The sequence below is a fragment of the Camelus ferus genome, chromosome 1, assembly GCF_009834535.1.
Source record: "Camelus ferus isolate YT-003-E chromosome 1, BCGSAC_Cfer_1.0, whole genome shotgun sequence".
Classification (NCBI taxonomy): domain Eukaryota; kingdom Metazoa; phylum Chordata; class Mammalia; order Artiodactyla; family Camelidae; genus Camelus; species Camelus ferus.
Window position 1 is genome coordinate 68,998,587 of NC_045696.1, and position 7,694 is coordinate 69,006,280.

The window sequence follows — 7,694 nt, forward strand, 5'->3', positions numbered from 1 at the left end:
ATCTCTAAGAAACCTCCGGGAGGTGGACGCGAGAGGTTGTCCAGGTCACATCAAATCATGCACCGAGGACACACTCTTAGCTTGAGGTAATCTTTTTGTAGCTTCCTTCTCGTTTCACATTTCCCTTTTTAAGTCGTGCAGTTTGGTCTGATGCCCAAGTGGTACCTTTTAAATGTCTCTGTCGTCCTCCTCCAGCAAGTGGCGCCCCCAGCACCGCTCCCTCCCCGGCAGTTGAGACAATGGCCGGGTTCCGCAGGGCGGCTCCTAAGGGCTTGCGGTGAGCCCAGATGCCAGGGCTGGGCGCACGTGCGTTTGTTATGGTGCCTGTGCCCCCACCCCTGCCGCGGGCCTCCGTTTGTCTGTCTGAAATCCAGCAGGCAAGATCTGAAGGAACCTGGACTCTGCAAAGCACCTCCCTCCCCTGTTGACGATGGGGTGGAGAAAGTGGGGTTCCCGGGGGCCGCCAGCACGTGGGTTTGTTGTGGTTCGCAGGCTGGCTGAGCCGGAGAGAAGCCAGGGCGACCCCTCGACCCAGATTAATCCACAGATACCCTCTGTCAAAAGGTGGCGGGTCCACGCGGCTAAGGCTGCTGAGGGGTGCTTAACGCGGATTCCCTGCACCCTAGGCGCGCCCTGGGCCGCGCCGCTCCCCTCCTGCGCCCCTTCGCTCCGCTCCTCCCCGGGGCCCGCGCCGCGCCGCCGCCGGCCGCAACCCTACTCACTCGCAGCATTCTCGGCCGCCGAAAGCGGCTGCTCCGCCCGCTCCGCGCCCCAGCCGTCAGGCAGCGGGTTCCCTTTGTTAGCTCCAGGCAGTGCCCCAGGCGTCTTCCTCAGCTTGGCCCGGCCCAGGACTCCCCTCCCCCGAATGCCTCCAGACTCCGCGTTCGGCAGCGGCCGGGGAGCCCGGGAGCTGGGAGTCCCACGCGGGAGTCCCTGAACTGAAGGTGGGTCTGCTGGGGAGGAGCTGGGGACGGGGGACGGGGGGTGGAGGGGACGCGGGAAAGAGGAAAGAAGAGTGTGGCGGAGGGGCGGGGGAACCTAACCATCTCCGTTATGCAAATAGTCGGGAAGGCTAAGTGGGTCCCCCCCTACAACCCCCTGCCACACGGTGCCCCAAACCGCCCCAGTCCTCTGGAGGTCGCTAACAAGCGGGCCTCGGGATTAGCGGTGCCTGGTTAGGTGGTGCACCTAACCCCCGCGTGATGCTGGGATCCTGCTCCCCACCCCCCAGGAGAGCTGGCCGAGGGGCAAGAGGGAGGGGCAAAGCAGTGGAGCAAGGGTCCTCAAATGCTGGCTCCACCTAAGCCGCACAGGTCCCGGAGGGTTGAATCCAGCACTCTCCGGCTTTTCATCCTAGCGAGCGGAGACTATAAATCCTGCCTCTGCTACTGACTGGCTGTGTGACCATGAGCAAGTAGCTTAACCTCTCTGAAGCCCCGAATTCTCGTGTAGAATATGAAACCAAAAAAAAAAAAAAAAAAAAAAAATCTATTTCACAGGGTATGGTAAGAACCTCCCAAAGTTGGGCGTGCTCAAAAACCGCAGATACAAAAGGGAAGGAGGGTCGGAGAGTCCCTACCGATGGAGATTTCCAGAGCAAGCAGTCTGCAGGTTGGTGGGTGGGAGGTCTCAAGTAGGGTGGTAAAGGGAGCGAGGTTGCTTCCTTCACTGGGGCCGATCTGAGGCTCCCAGGAAAAGGTGAGAGGAAGCCACTTTTTGAGCAAGAGCCCTCGCCCACACTGACCATTGCTGGTGGCCCCAGAACCACTTTCCTAAGACAGAAAACCGCCCTGTAGTAGGGCCAGAAGCTGCCTTGGTCACCATTGCAGTCCTCCTTAGAGAGTATATGATTACCAGAGACAATAATCATCTCCCAAAGGTCTATCGAGGGCCCACTTGGCATCTGGCTCTGTGGTAGGGGAGGGGAGACAGGGAGAGTGGAAAGTAGTCTGAGTCCCCTGGGAACACAAAGTTCTGTACACACTGGAGTGCTCCAAACCCAGGACCAGGGCTTTCTTTCCAAATCGAGGTGGCCTCTCCCCACCACCATCCTGGGAAAGGGGAGGTGGCATTCCTCATCTCATCGCCAACATCCTTCTTCCAAACACTGCTTCCCCCCGACTCCAAGTCCTGGACCCCTCTTGCTCCCACTGCTGGCCCTTTGCAGCTGCTGAGGATTGAGTAGAAGTGTGTCCCCTCCCCTAAAAGAAATATTCAAAACAAATTTTAATTGTGTCCTAATTCAGAGAGTGATGTCTTTATTAATCGAATTTCATGGTTTTTTCTTTCTGAAAGATGTGAGGTGATTTGTTGTGCAATATAGTCTATTGATTAGGAAATTGCCAGATGGTATTTATTAAATATTTGTACTAGTTTGAAAATAGTCTCTCTAAACCCCTATGAGAACAAGCATTAAAAAAAAATAAATGAAAGGTTATCTGTTGCATTACAGTTAATATATATGGTACAAAGAAATCTCAGTACAAAGAGCTCCAATTGGAAAGGATGAAAAGCAGAGTGAATTCACATCTCCATGACCACCTAGCTGTCTGTTCTTGTGTAAGTGCCTCACACTGTAGATCTGGCAAATAGAAGGTGCTCAGAACAGTAAAATGTGTGAGTTAACGAGGAGAAGCAGACAGACTCTTACAAGACTGTTTCCGGGAGGGTGCTACACAGACTTTATCCTGAGAAAACTGGAAACTTAAGATCTTGCGCAGGGGCATGACAGACCTCTTTATGTTTTACACCAATTCCTCTGACAGCGAGCATCCTGGAAAATGGATGACAGGAGCAGAGACCAGTATGGACACTGACATCAGTGAAAGTACAGCAGGTGCTGTGGCAAGGCCAGAGGGAATGAAAGCAGAATGTCCAAACCAGGGCTACCATCTGGGGAGCAGAAGCACTTTGCTTACTCTATTGTCTCTCCTCGTCATAAGACAGATGGTCGCCTTTACCCCACTTTATGGATGAGGAATTTGAAGTCACCTAGGAAATGGAAGAGCTAGAATTTGAACCCTCTTCTGCATTCATTGAAAGCCTTAATCGTTTCTGTCCTCAGCATCACTTGTGTGTCAACACTACTTAAGAACCGAGAATAAGAAACAGAGGAGAGGCTTTTCTAGAAGGTGGTCTAGTCCCCACTCCACAGTTCTTTTCCCCAGAAGAACTCCAGCCAAATGATGGGAAAGACAACGGACAGGCTCACTCTGGATTCTTGGCTCACAGGACCAAGGTGACCATGGATGACATTAAGCCCAAGAAGTTCCTGGGGCTCCGAGGCAGATGAGCAGGTAAGCAGGGGCACCCCTGGCCAGTTTCTAGATGGGGAGCAGCTGTGGATTATTCGCTCAAGGTGGCTATGTCTTCAGTTGGGGCCTCCTACCCGAGAAGTCAGAGGCGGGAGGCTGGACCACAGTGTGGGGGACCATCCTGTCCTCCCCAGCCTGTTTATGAGCCTCCTTCACCCATTGTCTCTGAGGCCTCTGCCTTGACAGCTGGTTTTCCTTAGCAGTATGAATACTAACTCCCCCTGCCCTGCGCTGACCTTCAGCCTTTGCCCATGAATAATATTTTAGGTGATGCCTTTCTCACGCATCACTTTAGGCAGTTTACTGGCTAATACAAATAATGCCCTACTTTTTAATGTTCATTTACAACAATCCACTTGCAAAGAATATTTTCATAGCACTCTTGAAGTGGAGGTTATTACAGAATCTGGTGGGAGGAAGAAAAGAGATGCACACAGTTGGAAATGCCCTTCTAAACCATTCATCACCCCGCTGTAGACGCTCACCAAAACCCTTAGATACCCTTAATGTGAAACCTTGAAAGAAAGGAAGGAAGGAAACACAAGTGAACTTATTTACAAAACAGAAGCAGACTTACAGACATAGAAAGCAAACGTATGGTTACCAGGGGGAGGAGAGAGGAGGGATAAATTGGGAGTTTGGGGTTTGCAGGTACTAAATACTATATATAAAATAGATAAATAACAAAGTCCTACTGTGGAGCACAGAGAACTATTTCAATACCTTGTAATAACATATTGAAAAGAAAATATATATATATATATATATGTAATTGAATGTCTGTGCTGTACACCAGAAATGAACACAACCTTGTAAATCGCCTATATTTCAATTAAAAAAAAAGACCCTTAGCCTTCCCAGTTCTTCTCTGCACCTTTCAGCACCTATTGTTCATTATAAAGGCGCTCAAGGTTAAAGGAACTGCTCTGTGGTCTATCTGCATCCCCTGACTTGGGCCTCAGTGCTGCCAATTTCAAAGATGAAGATACTCAGACACATCTAAGTCTGTAGAACCCAAGTCAGAAAATAGAAATAGAGTAACAGCATCTCTACTTTAAGCACCAGGGACTGCTCCTGCTGTCCCTACATGGATGGGCCAGTGGAGCAGGGAATGGGGCCAGGGGAAAGAACACTAGAGGGCAGAGGCTGGACACTAGAGACAGGCCTCGTGAGAGGACCACAGCCACAAGACGAGGAAACGGCTGGTACAGCAAGCAGTGGCCTGGTGGCTCTATGACCTCAGAGTGGGGAACGGGCCTGGTGTGATCAGGACAGGGGAGAAATGGACACGTGTGGGCGCATGGGTGGTTGGACTGTACATTACCCTGTCAGCTTCTGTCTGGCTCTGTCCTAGAAGATAAAAAGAGAAACCAAGTCTCTATTCTAAATTGCCTATGTTTTATTTTAGCAAATTATCTCTTGGTTCATAATAATTATAATTGCCATGTACTGACCATTTCCTGTGTGCAAGGCAGTCCCTGTGCATGTTCTCATTTAATCCTCACTTTAGGAAGGAGTATCTTTCTAGAACCCTAGAGTGCCTAAGTCATCTTGAGCTCCTTCTCCTGTTCCTGCCTTAAGGCCAGTCTTAGCAGGAGATTAATGCTTGGGAGCTAAGGGAATGTCTACAAATCTCACTCGAAGAACATTAAAAAGTGAGAGACGTCTTTAAAGAAGTTTTCTTAAGGAGACAAAATGGTAACCCAAACATCTTGAGGCAAGACTTTCTAGATACTTGCTTACAACACCCCTCTCCCCAAAGTTCTGCTCCTGCCAGTCATCCTCTCCTCCTCAACACCCCTCGCCCTCCTGTGATGCTCTTCCAGCCCTTACCCCCTTCCCAGGTCCTCCTCTGTAGATGCCACCCTTAATTTTAATGTTAATTAATTTAACCTGTAATTAATTTTAATTAGCCTTTCTCAGTGACTCCAAAAGATATAAGAAAGTGGGAAGGAAGCTCCAGAAAGAAAGAGAGGAAGGGAGGGAGGGAGGGAGGAAGGAAAAATTCACAGGACGATAGACCTTTACTTTTGCAAATGGCTTGCATATGCATTCGCCGACTTGAGCCCTCTTCAGGCTCCCAATGACCTGTGAGGTCGGTGTGCCTCTTTATTATCCTCATTTACAGATGAAAACTCTGAGGCGCAGAGATAAATGAGATGCTTAAAGCCCACTAGTGAGTGTTGAGCTGTGCCTTGAAACCAAGGCCTCTTTCCTTCATACTGCATCTGTCCCCAAGGCTGCAAAAGACTGGCCAAGCCTGTCAAACTATTGGTGACACTTCATAGGCTGCAGCTGCCCAAACTGTTGCTCTTGCTGCCCTGAGGGCAAAACTCAAAAACTATGCCCAGAAAGCCAGATGCACCGGCAATGGCAGGAAATACAGGAGCAAAGGAACTCTGAGGACTCAAAGATGCTTGCAATGAATTCCCTCAAAAAGGTCCAGGAAATTGGTTTTTCCCAAGGGACTTGTACCGGAACCAAAGTGGAAGCTGCTTCCTGTGTGTTTAAGACCTGAGAATGACCTTCAGAATAACCTACAGGAATGATCAGACTTTGCACAAGAGAGCTTGTGGGCCACTGAAATGTCTTTGAAATTAACAAGTCGTTTGAGGGTGGGGGGAACAGTGATTGATGCCTATTGGTGATTTGTCCCAAACCTGCCTCTGTACAGCCTCATGTTTTTAAACATCTATTTTTAATAGTTGCTTTTTTTTTTTCTGATTTTAAAGATAAAATTTGCTCTAGGAAATTTAGAAAAGTCAGACAAGTATAAAGAGGCAAAAGGTGGGGATGGTAGGGTCGGGGACAGGGCGGAAATTGTCATCCCATCAGCCACAAGCAGAATTAACCTTTTGACCTGTTTTCTCCCAGTTGTTTCCTGTACAATTTTCTTTCCATTGAGTTGAGATCATAATGCATATAAGGGATATCCGGCTTTTGTATCCTATTTACAGTAGATCATATGCAGTTCCTATGTAGATCGAACAATAAATGTATTCATTCACTTCAGCCCTTACTAGGTGCAAGGCAAACATTCTTAGGCAAGTTATTAGTGGCTTATTGTACTGTTTGTTGGCTGAAAGACAGTTTAGTTTAGTGGCTTGAGAGTACTGACTCTGGAGTCAGGCTGCCTGTTTGAATCCTGACTCTGCTAGCTCCTAACTGTGTGACCTTGGACAAATTAATTAACCTCTCTGGCTCTGTTACCTTACTTGTAAAATAAGAATAGTAGTATCTACTTCACAAAGTGGTTCTAAAGATTAACGAATTAATTGCATGAAAAATGCTTAGGACAATACATGGTAAGCACAAGGTAAACGATAGCTATTAGCAATATATGAGTGCAGCATGAATTATTCAACCATTCTTCTGCCACTGGACATTAAGGTCATTTTCAATTTTTCCACTCTGATAAATAGTCTTGCAATAAACCATTTACTGCATGCATAACAGGAGAAAAAGTGGATTGAAAGTCCATTGTGAAGGGACTTGAATGCCAAGATAAGGCATGAAGAATTAAGAAAGTCAGGATAAATGATCCAGGAGAAAAATGTTTCTTGGGAAGTAGCATCTGATGAACTTCAAGAGATGATATTTAATTCTACTTGACGAACATTTATTGAGCCCTGTGGGCCGAGAAAGTGTCTAGACTAGGTCAGGGAACACCCAGACGAATAGAAGACACCAAGATGAAAAAAGGACAGGTTCCACCCTCAAGGAGCTTTAGTCAGATTTACAAAAATTTCACAATTGTTACCACTGAGAGGATGCTTTCACCACGATATATTTCTACCTATCACCCGTGTGGACAGAGGTTCCAGAATGCCTAATTTCAAATGACCAATGCAGCAGAAGGTCCAAGCTCGGTCGGTCCTCCCTCACCTCCTCCTTGGGAAGGCTTTGATCAAGAATGCCTGCTTCATGCGTGCTTAGCATGCACAAGGTCCTGGGTTCAATCTCCAGTACTTCCATTAAAAAAGAATGCCTGCCCCACAGAAGGGTGGGACCTTAGGAATGGCGGCCACTGAGCCACTGAGCTCTGCGTATAGTGTCAGCACACTGTAAATGCTCAGAAAATAAAGCTAACGGTTACTGAGCACTTACCTGCCAGGTGTTACATCAAGCACTTTTCAAATATTGTCATTGAACTCGTGCAGTAACCCTACTAGGGTGATACTATTAATTTTATTATTCATATTTTATAGACAAGGAAACTAAGAAGTAAGGAACAACCAGGGTCACACAAACAATAAGTGGTGAAGATGGATTCTGAACAGAGGCATCTAATTCCTGACAGCAGGCTAGTGGCCAGTGTTAGGTCCTGGTGACTCGGACACCCAAAGGGTTATGCCACTGTTTGTTGTGATTCAGCCACGT

The 7,694-nt window shown here is 47.9% G+C and overlaps 1 long non-coding RNA gene across 1 annotated transcript; it reads left to right on the forward strand.

Annotated features, from left to right (window-relative positions):
• The first annotated feature begins 246 nt into the window (after nt 1–246).
• Nucleotides 247–6,769, forward strand: LOC106730132. The gene is made up of 3 exons (XR_004320905.1): nt 247–944; nt 3,065–3,296; nt 5,443–6,769. It is a non-coding gene; the product is annotated as an uncharacterized LOC106730132 (long non-coding RNA).
• Nucleotides 6,770–7,694: the final 925 nt, after the last annotated feature.